General features: G+C 36.9%; 1 protein-coding gene across 1 annotated transcript in view; it reads right to left on the bottom strand.

Annotated features, from left to right (window-relative positions):
- adam19a (ADAM metallopeptidase domain 19a) overlaps window positions 1-12210 on the bottom strand; it is a 218183-nt gene that overhangs the window by 67756 nt on the left and 138217 nt on the right. The window lies entirely within an intron of this gene.

The raw sequence follows: 12210 nt of genomic DNA, 5'->3' as shown, positions 1-12210 counted from the left end.
TATGTTAATAGCAATTAGCACTATCCAGAATAGGCCCTCTTTACACCTGATATTAAATTGTGTTTTGGTCAATCTAATCACAAGTATTCATGGGTGGTAAATGCCTGTGTGTTGTCCACTTTCATTGACTTTTCTGATGATGGAGGATCTATGTCTATCTTCTGATCTTTTGATCTAATATTACAAAAAGGAGTCTGCAATGTCACTTTAGGTGAAGAATTTACAGTTAAATATATTGTGTATTGTGAACCAGTGTTATTAATTACATACAATTACTGAATAATTTAAGTAAAAATATGACATTTATTTTATTTATTTCTTTATTTCCAATTCCAGATCCTAATACAATATTTATACAGCTTTAACAAATGCTTCATTCTATACATTTTAAGACATTTAACAAACATTTAGAAAAATCTAAATTACACTGTAAAAATATCTGTTAATTAACAGTTTTTACTGTATTTTGTGATTCACAAGTGTTTTTCATTTATTTATTGTTTTTTTTTTTGTTTTTTTTATCTCTGCTCTGTCTCCTTTTGATTTAAAAATTACAAAGTGACTTTTATTGACATTTCAGTGGTTTGAAATATAAGGTATGATAAATAATAGAGAGAGAAATACGACTATAAAATAACAGAAAATGTATTGGCAGTTTATTACAAGGTTTCTGTAGCAACACCAACCCAGACAATATGGCACTGCAAATTATTAAATACAGTGCATCCAGAAAGTATTCATAGCGCTTCACTTTTTCCACATCTTTTTAATGTTACAGCCTTATTCCAAAATTGATTAAATTAATTTCCTGGATTAAATGTATTTTCTCAAAATTCTACACACAATACGCCATAATGACAATGTGAAAAAAAAGCTGAAAAATCACATGTATATAAGTAATCACAGCCTTTGCTCAATGCTTTGTTGATGTGCCTTTGGCAGCATTTACAGCCTCAAGTCTTTTTGAATATGATGCCACAAGCTTGGCACACCTGTCTTTGGGAATTTTTGCCCATTCCTCTTTGCAGTATCTCTCAAGCTCTATCAGGTTGGAAGGAAAGCGACGATGTACAGCCATTTTCAGATGTCTCCAGAGATGTTCAATAGGATTTAGCTCTGGGCTCTGGCTGGGCCACTCAAAGACATTCACAGAGTTGTTGTGAAGCCACTCTATTGATATTTTGGTGGTGTGCTTTGGGTCATTGTCCTGCTGGAAGATGAACCGTTGCCCCAGTCTGAGGTCAAGAGCACTCTGAAGCAGGTTTTCATTCAGGATGTCTCTGTACATTGCTGCATTTATCTTTCCCTCTATCCTGACTAGTCTTCCACTTCCTGCTGCTAAAAAACATCCACACAGCATGATGCTGCCATAACCATGCTTCACTGTAGGGATGGTATTACCCTGGTGATCAGCGGGGCCTGGTTTTCTCCAAACGTAACACCTTGCATTCACTTCAAAGTGTTCAATTTTAGTCTCATCAGACCTGGGAATTTTGTTTCTTATGGTCTGAGAGGCCTTCAGATGCCTTTTGGCAAATTCTAGGCGGGGAGTGGCTTCCGTCTGGCCACTCTACCATACAGGCCTGATTGCTGGATTGCTGCACAGATGGTTGTCCTTCTCATAAAGTCATTATTCAAGGGATCACACGTTTTCACCACATGAAACGACTCTCTAACAGAGGCTCTGAAATTGCATTCTTGTAAATTGCTTTGCATGAAATAAAATGATTAACAGCAATTAATTATTTTAATCATGAAATAAAGCACATTTTAGATTACAGTTCACATGCTCTGCAAGAGAGCTGGGATTTGAACAGAATGCACAATGAAATATGAAGACTGAATTTCAAAAATCTTGTTTGTAGTCAGATACAGAAACTGAATAATACTCTATATAATAGGAAGAGTCCTGGTGGTTCCAAACATCTTCTACTTACGGAAGGTGAACACCACTGTGCTCATTGGAACTTTCAGAGCAGAAGAAACGCTTTTTGTAACCTTCCCCAGCCTTGTGCCTCGAGACAATGCTGTCTTAGAGGTCTACAGCCAATTCCTTTGTCTTCATGCTTGGTTTGTGTTTTGACATGCACTGTCAACCCTGGGTACATTGAACATAAAATGTATCGCTTTTCCCCCCTGCATAATTTAAAGGGATAGTTCACTCAAAAATGAAAATAACCCAATTATTTACTTTCTCTTTTTTTCTTTTTTCTGATGAACCCAAAAGAAGATATTTTGCTGGTCGCTAGTACACAAAAACTTAGGAAGAAAAAACTAAGAAAGTAACAAACAAGTGAAGGGTGAGTAGATGATGGCAGAAGTTTCACTTTTAAGTGAACTACATCTATCCCTTGAAGTTATATTTAAATATTTTATGAAACTATAGCATATTATTTATTATTCTGGTATTGAAAGAAGACAACTGAAAAAAAAATACAGAGAACATTGCTTTTTACATTTCCTCCACCTAAACTAAACATATTGTAGAAGATGAATGTTTAAACTCTTCTGGCTAGTGCACTTCAACAACACATCCTATAAACTTTAAGAATGAGGTCAGTATAGAGAGAAGCTAATCCTATGCACTTTTAAATAATTCTGGATGAGGTTAAAGTGGACATGCTCAAAAAATTATAGACCTTGTTTACACGTATTAACCATCACCCACTTCTGATTGGACTGACAAAAACACATCTTAATACCAGTTGTAAACAGGGCCATAAAGACAGCAATAAAGTCGATACTGTAGTTTACTCTCAAAAACATTTCCTGGCACAATTTACTTATCCACTGGTGGTCCCAAACCTGTATACATTTATTTATTTTGTGGAACATAAAAGAAGATGTTTTGGAAACCGAACAACATTGACATTGACTGAAATTATAAGGACAAACATCTTTTATGCTGCACTAAAAAAACTGAAAGTTATACAGGTTATGTTTCCCGAACCATAGTGGTACTAAACTACCACAGTATACTGGATTGCTCTACAAGCAAAGTTGCACATCCATTGGTCAGAATTGTTATTAGTGATATCAGTCACGTACTGAAGTAATCAGTTTAATAATTAAAAAGTCTGAGATCAAATTGATATCAGATTATTACTGGTAAAAATATGACATCAAACATGGCATCCCCATTATCTCACTTAATTTGCTACTGTACATTATACATTATCCAGGTTATAATTAAGCAAGAATTTATATGTGTGTGTGTGTGTGTGTGTGTGTGTGTGCGTGTGTGTGTGTGTGTGTGTGTGTGTGTGTGTGTGTGTTTGTGTGTGTGTGTGTGTGTGCGTGTGTGTGTGTGTGTGTTTAGAAGACATCTATCACAGTCCCAACATAAAAACAAAACAAAAGGCATGAAGCATGTGGACATCATAGAATGCAATGCATACTGTAATTAGAGGAAAAATGAATTAAATGTAAATGCACTGTAAAAACCCAAAAAGTTAAAGGTAACTTTTTTCTTTTTCTTTAACATAACTTGCAACCGATTGCAACAAACCATTTAAGTTCAAAAACTAATCTTAATGAGTACTGTGAACTTAATTCATTTGAGTAAATGAAGCAATTTGAGCACAGTAAAATCCAATAAATGAAGAGAACTCAAACCAACTGAATACTGTAAAACCTAATAAGTTAAGGCAACTCAAACCTTTTGAGGAAACCGATTGCTACAAACCATTTGAGTTAAAAAGCTAATCTATATGAGTACTGTGAACTTACTCCAAGAAAGTAACAAACAAGTGAAGGGTGAGTAGATGATGGCAGAAGTTTCACTTTTAAGTGAACTACATCTATCCCTTGAAGTTATATTTAAATATTTTATGAAACTATAGCATATTATTTATTATTCTGGTATTGAAAGAAGACAACTGAAAAAAAAATACAGAGAACATTGCTTTTTACATTTCCTCCACCTAAACTAAACATATTGTAGAAGATGAATGTTTAAACTCTTCTGGCTAGTGCACTTCAACAACACATCCTATAAACTTTAAGAATGAGGTCAGTATAGAGAGAAGCTAATCCTATGCACTTTTAAATAATTCTGGATGAGGTTAAAGTGGACATGCTCAAAAAATTATAGACCTTGTTTACACGTATTAACCATCACCATCATTGCAACAAACCATTTAAGTTCAAAAACTAATCTTAATGAGTACTGTGAACTTAATTCATTTGAGTAAATGAAGCAATTTGAGCACAGTAAAATCCAATAAATGAAGAGAACTCAAACCAACTGAATACTGTAAAACCTAATAAGTTAAGGCAACTCAAACCTTTTGAGGAAACCGATTGCTACAAACCATTTGAGTTAAAAAGCTAATCTATATGAGTACTGTGAACTTACTCCATCTAAGTTGAGGTTATGAGGTATTTAACTCATTACCTTCAACACTGAGTTCAAAACTCTTTTCAAATCAGTAGAATTAACTTTCAGTAAATTTTGAGTTAATTACACTCATTTGATAAAGTTGACTGTTGGGTTTTACTGTGTGGGTATATAAAGGGGAGCAAACAATTAAAGAGCCCATATTATGGCTTTTTGAAAATGCCCTTCCATGTAGTGTGTCACACAGCTCTAAGTGAAGTGAAATATCCAGCTAAGGCTTAAATCTGTAAGTGTACAGTGTTTAAAACTATTGATTCATCTATAAAAGAGTCGACTCATAGTGCTTCAAACGAGTCGTCTTGATAACGAGTTATTAGGTGTTTCGCGATGACGCAGCCACGAAACACAAGTAGTTGCACGCGCAAGCCCGGGAGATTTGAAACCTGCGGCTCCGCCCACTAACAGAAAAAAGTCACACACACACACACAGAGACACACACAGACACCGGTAGAATGAAGTCACGCTGTGCAGATGGAGATTATTGACAGTTCACCCAAAGATGAAACCTTAGCATATAGCCTAGCCTTGAGCAGATCGAGAGCCTCTGGAAACTACCTGCTTACAAAGAAGACTTCATCAGTTTGTTAAAGGAAGGATCGGTAAAGACTGTCAGAACAAGGATCAGTGGATCATGAATCAGTTTCTTCCCCCATTTCACCAGTGTAAGTACGTGCGATTAAAATTGTTGCCTCGTTTACTCTAGCTTGCAAATTATGCATTTAGTTGTGTTTTGTTACTTGTAACCGCGTGTACTGTATCAGGTTAACTCTTTATATTCTCATATCGCGTGTAAAGCCACGTTGAAAACGCGACGCGTGCCGCTTTGTTTATGGATAGTCAGCTATGTGTGTGTGTGTAATGTGTGTGTGTGTGGCTCCTCTGAGGACGGTCGTTTGTGTGAGTGTCTCCTCTTAGGAGGTTGATGTGTGTGTGTGCGTGTCTCTGAATAGGGTAAAGCTCTAGGCAAAGGGTGATCAAAGGGACCCGTTTGTAAAGTGAGGACTTTAGGGGGTGTCGCGGTTGAAATCTTAGGGTTGTAATCGCGGATGTAACTGAGGACGCGGAGGGGGAGGGAGGTGTCGCCGCCGCGCCGTCTCTATTCTGGACGCGCCGGCCCTGTGTGTGCGTGTGTGTAAAAAGAGCAAGTAGACTGCTAGGACATATCCTCGCCAGTTCTTGGACTTTTTGCTTGATAAAATAGTTAGTCGTCAGTATTTTCTAGTCCATCGTCTGTATTTACATTCACCCACTGGCAGCCAAAATCCACTATGAAGCGTGTGTACACTGTGACTACTTTTATATTGTTGATAATCTGCTGGGCATTTCACTCTGTCTCGCCCTGAAGCCTGTCAGTGTCGTCGACCAATCGCAGCAGCCTGTCATTGGTCCAATCAGCGCAGATTAGCTTCGCGCTGAGGACGGGTTTGGGTACAAATGAATCGCTGAACGATTCATATGGGAGTCGCTGGGATAACTAGGTAAAAATAAATGCATATTATAAGACCATCAAAGTGTTGTTTGACTTTGCATGCATATTAGACTGTTGTTGGAGACCCTTACAACCTAAATATGACCCTATTTCATCTATAATATGGGCTCTTTAACTAAACACGATAATAAAAAACAAGGTGGTGGAGACAATGAAAAACCAAGGCAACTATAACTAATAAGTACAACTGAGGCCATGTCTGCATAAACATTCATTCATTGATTCATTCATTTTCTTTTCGGCTTAGTCCCTTTATTAATCTGGGGTCGCCACAGCAGAATGAACCGCCAACTTATCCAGCATTTGTTTTATGCAGCGGATGCCCTTCCAGCTGCAACCCTTCACTGGGAAACACATACACACTTATTCACACACACATACACTACGGACAATTTAGCTTCCCGAAGCACCCAGAGGAAACCCACGCGAACGTGGGGAGAACATGCAAACGCCACACAGAAATGCCCACTGACCCAGCTGAGGCTCGAACCAGCGACCTACTTGCTGTGAGGCGACAGCACTACCTACTGCGCCACTGCGTTGCCCCGCATATACACTCATATTTTTATAAACAAAGTGTTCTACACTTTTGTTTAAAAAAAATGGTTGTAGTGTTTGCTTGACCACACTGTACCCAGTGATTCAGAAAATCGTCACCCTAGCCAGAGTTTTTAGAAAAATTCAGTTTCAGTCACCCGCTACTCAGTTTTCGTGTGGACAAAAGTGTGATTTTGAAAACACCTGTGTTTGTGTGGACAGGAAAAATTATGAAACAATGATAAACAAAACATCAGAACACACAGATAGTGACTGTTACAACATCTAAAAGACATCCAAACATAGATGTCTTGCCTAAAACTTGGCTGACAGTGTCAGTGAAAGTCTAATAGGTGTCTAAGAATAATTCTAAAGTAGACTACAATAATGACTATACACTACCTGACAAAAGTCCTGTTTTAAAAGTTTTTGAAACTGCAAATAATACCTTGACTTCTAGTTGATGATTTGGCATCAGAAGTGGCTTACGTGAAAGGCAAAGACCTCTAGATTACGCTTATTTTACCAAAATAAAACATGATCATGCCTTGATTTTTAATAATTTAATTAGGACAGTAAGGTGACTTTGCTTAGACAATGAATATTGTGTCTGACTCCCATGAGCTTGGAGGACCATACATCCATACATCTCTGCAATGACTCAAATCACTTATTAATAAAGTCATCTGGAATGGCATAGAAAGCGTTCTTGCAGGACTCCCAGAGTTCATCAAGAGTCTTTGGATTCATCTTCAATGCCTCCTCCATCTTACCCCAGTCATGCTCAATAATATCTGGTGACTGGGCTGGCCAATCCTGGAGCACCTTGACCTTCTTTGCTTTCAGGAACTTTGATGTGGAGGCTGAAGTGCGAGAAAGAGCGCTATCCTGCTGAAGAATTTGTCCCCTCCTGTGGTTTGTAATGTAATGGGCAGCACAAATGTCCTGATACCTCTTGACAACTTACTAATACTACTATTAAACCAAATTATTTAAAAATAATTTTTTTCATGTGTAATGAAATATATTCACTACAGTGTACATTAGTTTGATAATCTGACAAGGTTTTTAAACAAAGTGCTTGGCAAAATAAAGAAGTAATCACAGGACCCTAACCACAGGACACAGTTGTTTGTAAAGTTCATTGAAATTATAGATTTGGAAAACACTGCATGACAGAAACTGATAGAATAGTTAGCTAACAATTATTTTGGGCAATTATCATTTTTTGTTGAAAACTGTTTCATCCAAAATCAATTCAATTTTCACCTTATCAGTCGCATTTAAGAATGCCTATGAGCTCGTTTCATTTGACCTCTCTCTTTTTCTCATAAACACATGCACACATAGATAGTGAATTTTAATTCCTCTTGATCCTTCGTCTGGCTTTAGTATGGTTACCGGCAGTAAATAGTCAGGCATTAACTAATCAGGGGGATCAGAAGCACTGCTGGATTTGAGGTCTCCCAGATCACCTCTGCAGCAGCACTTTAAATTAGACTTCTGTAAAAAGTTTTTAAACGGTACGTGTTGAAAAGTGTTACAAATAAAGTCTATGAAATTGCATGGTGTCCCATTTGTCATTTTAGGTTTTAGATTGGTGTTTTCAAGTCAACCCCTTTGTGACTACAGTGTGTCCACAAAATGCATTTTTGTTGAGTCTGCACAAATGCATTTCCACAGTCGAGCACTATTCAGTGCTATTCAACACACTATGCAGGACTTGGGGCTGAATATCTTTATTTTACAAGAGCATTCAAAAGTTTGGAGTCAGTCAATTTTTTTTTTATATATTTATAAATATTTTAGTAAGTTCACATTAAATTGGTTCTAAAATATTTCAACAGCCTATTTACATTTAAAGTGTTACGAAAAGATTTCAACAATAACAGCTCCATTATTGCAAAATGTTGTATTTACTGTTTCAAAGTTTCACAACTGTTTTTAGCAATGACAATAAGACGCTTGACACACACACATGCACAAGTGCACACACACACACACACACACATGTGCATATACACACATACATGTTTATATATATATATGTATATATATATATATATATATATATATATATATATATATATATATATATATATAAATTAGCAGCAGAACAGCAGAAACCGTTGCTTAAAAACACATCACTTTAGAGCTAGCTAAATTATTCTCTAATGTCTAAAGTGATGCCATAAGTTTACAGAGATATCACAGAAGTTCTCTGTTGCAATCAAGAGATCACAATAATTTACCCCGAAAAAGCCAAAGCAAACACTACCAGATTACTAAGATATAATTACAGCACTACAACATATAAAAGAGAGAGATCAACTTGTCAGTTACCTGTTTTATAATGATTTGATCAGCTTTAGTTTGAAATACATAAAGAAAACACTGAGTTTTTCTCCCCTAAGGCCTTAATATGCAGTCTCTGTCGCCATCTTGTGGCGCAAGTCTTTGCTCTGCTCAGTATGACAGGCTGTCAACGGAAATTCTAAATATTTTAAATACGCACTGTCCTTATAATAAACTGCATAGTTGCAATCTAAACAACTACATTCTCACCTAAAACAGCCTCAAAAGTACATTATGTTATCTAACAGTTGCAATATTTGTCAAACTGTAGTGAGTTTACTGATCTGCAGTCACTCGTTATGGGCGGAGTATTACAGAAGGGTGAAGAGGCTGTTTGAGTGCTGTTATTGCAGAATATTGCACGGCTATCAGCCAATCAGATTCGAGAACCAGACAGAACTGTTGCATAAATATATAAACATATATATATATATATATATATATATATATATATATATATATATATATATATATATATATATATATATATATATATATATATATAATAGGCCTATATATGTAAAATTGGAAACAGAAGAGCATTTACCAATAAAATAACATCTTGTATCAGCAGTGCATCACAGAAGTACTCATGTATTCTAATATAACCAAAATGTTTCAAAAGTTTTATTCAGTGTAATAAAATAAACTACGGTTCCACCCTAATTTCAGTGTTGAATTTGGTTAACTTAATTTGTTTTATTCTTGTTTACAAAAGAGATTTATCGTTATTGGAAATGTGTTTTGTCTTCAAACTATTCACAACTGGTGCAAATCCATTTAGTCGCAAAACCATTTGTTTACGCCCCAGGCGATCCAACTATCATCTTCAAAATGAGGATTGTCATTTTCCCCAAGTTGACAAGAGGCGAGCAGAAATGACTCAAGGTATGGCTTTATAATGGCTCCTGACACCACAACTGTAGGCAAATCTGGCAGTGATTGGATTTGACTTGGCATAACCGTAATGATATTCATGAAAGAAAGGGAAAAAAATGATGAAATAAATATTCAATAAAACCAATAAAACAATCAGCTACATTAGTGTCAAATTTTAAAATGGACCGTTGGCTCTATTAACTGTGGACGATATGGCAGCACATCAGCGCATGACCTCCAACGAGCAGAGGGAAAAGATGCAACAGTCGCCTTGAGGAAGTCGTATGAAAACATATAGTGCTAATTGCGTTTGCTCTTGCAAAATCTTGCAACAGCTGTTCAATGACTTGATCTGTCTTCATAAGGAATTCAAGACCTTTGGCAATATCTAGACGTAGACTCTCTGGGGCTTTGCCCTTAATAACACTGTTATTTTCATAGAACTGAATAGTCGACTAAACATATATTTCAACAACCTCTCTGTATGTCAGAGAAGGGACTTTTCTCATAGAGTCTGTGCACTGAATGAACAGGAATGAAAGCAAACACACTTCAGGGAATGTTGATTCATCCCACAACTATCTTGACTGCTGCTCTCTGGTTTCACACAGTAAACAACTGCTTCATTTTTCATCTAGCCACATTCAACCAATTATATAGCCAGCACATCTGGGGTACTTCAAAATATTTTACCTCTTTTTGTTTTCTGTTTTTTTCTTTTTACTTTTGAGTTTCTGTGGTGTACTTTCATGACCTGGTATGAGCTCATATCTTTCAACAGCATTTGAAAAATGGTATATCTGGACATCATAATTACAATCAAAAATGGATGTCCATTACTGTTCAAACATTCGGGTTGTTTGCAATGTCAGGATGCATAACAATAATATACACTGACCGGCCACTTTATTAGGTACAATTACTAGTACTGAGTTGGACCCCCTTTTGCCTCAATCCTTCATGGCTGAGATTCAACAAGCTACTGGAAATATTCCTCAGAGATTTTGGTCCATATTTACATGATAGCATCACGCAGTTGCTGCAGATTTGTCATCTGCACATCCATGATGCGAATCTACCATTCCACCACTTCCCAAAGGTGCTCTATTTGATTGAGTTTTGGTGACTGTGGAGGCCATTTAAGTGCAGTGAACTCATTGTCATGTTCAAGAAACAAGTCTGAGATTATTGGCACTTTATGACATGGCGTATTATCCTGCTGGAAGTAGCATTCAGAAGATAGGTATACTGTGGTCATAAAGGGATAGACATGGTCAGCAACAATTCTCAGATAGGCTGTGACGTTGACACGATGCTCAATTGGTACTAATAGGACCAAAGTGTGCCGAAAAATGATCCCCCACACCATTAAACCACCACCAGCAGCCTGAACTGTTGATACAAGGCAGGATGGACTCATGCTTTTATGTTGTTGATGCCAAATTCTGACCCTACCATCCGAATGTGGCAGCAGAAATCAAGACTCATCAGACCTGGCAACATTTCTCCAATGTTCTATGTTCCAATTTTGGTGAGCCTGTGTGAATTGTAGCCTCAGTTTCCTGTTCTTAGCTGACAGGAGTGGCACCCGGTGTGGTCTTCTGCTGCTGTAGCCCATCTGCCTCAAGGTTGGACGTGTTGTGTGTTCAGAGATGCTCTTCTGCAAACCTCGGTTGCAACGAGTGGTTGCCTTTCTATCTGCGGGAACCAGTCTGGCCATTCTCCTCTGACCTCTGGCATCAACAAGGCATTTGCGCCCACAGAACTGCCGCTCACTGGATGTTTTCTCATTTTCTGACCATTCTCTGTAAACCCTAGAGATGGTTGTGCGTTAAAATCCCAGTAGATCAGCAGTTTCTGAAATACTTAGACCAGCCCATCTGGCACCAACAACCATGCCTTCTTCCCCATTCTGATGCTCAGTTTGAACAGCAGCAGATCGTCTTGACCATGTCTGCATGCCTAAATGCATTGAGTTGCTGCCATGTGATTGGTTGATTAGAAATTTGCATTACCAAGCGGTTGGAAAGTGGCCAGTGAGTGTATTTGTGCATATACATTAGATTAGTGCATCTAATTCATTGACTAATTCATCAAAAAATTTATATAATCAGTGCAAAAATGAGTACATCCAATTTAATATGTTTGCGGAAAATCAGGAAAAATCAAGAAAAATTTAAAATACTAAAATTTTGTTGTAATTTTGTGGTAATTCATTTGAATTTAAATATATTTTTTTTCTATTCCTAAAGATGTTAGATGTCCATCTAAACAAGGTTCAGTTAAACTCATTTAACTTAAACAGAAATATTTGAGAACATTTTTCATAAAGTGATAGATGTCTTCACTGTCCTTGCAAAAGAAAAGCAAAAATGTATATTTACAGTATATTAAACTCCTACTGACCCAAGCTCATAAACTAAGCTAATTGCAACATAATATACTAATGACTATTCACATGACATTCCCATAATGAAAAAAAATATTATGCTCGAATCACGACCTTCATGCTGTCTTTTTCAAAGCTCACTGGTGTAATAAGCATGTACT

The sequence above is a fragment of the Danio aesculapii genome, chromosome 7, assembly GCF_903798145.1.
Source record: "Danio aesculapii chromosome 7, fDanAes4.1, whole genome shotgun sequence".
Classification (NCBI taxonomy): domain Eukaryota; kingdom Metazoa; phylum Chordata; class Actinopteri; order Cypriniformes; family Danionidae; genus Danio; species Danio aesculapii.
This window is presented reverse-complemented; position numbering and strand designations above follow the sequence as displayed.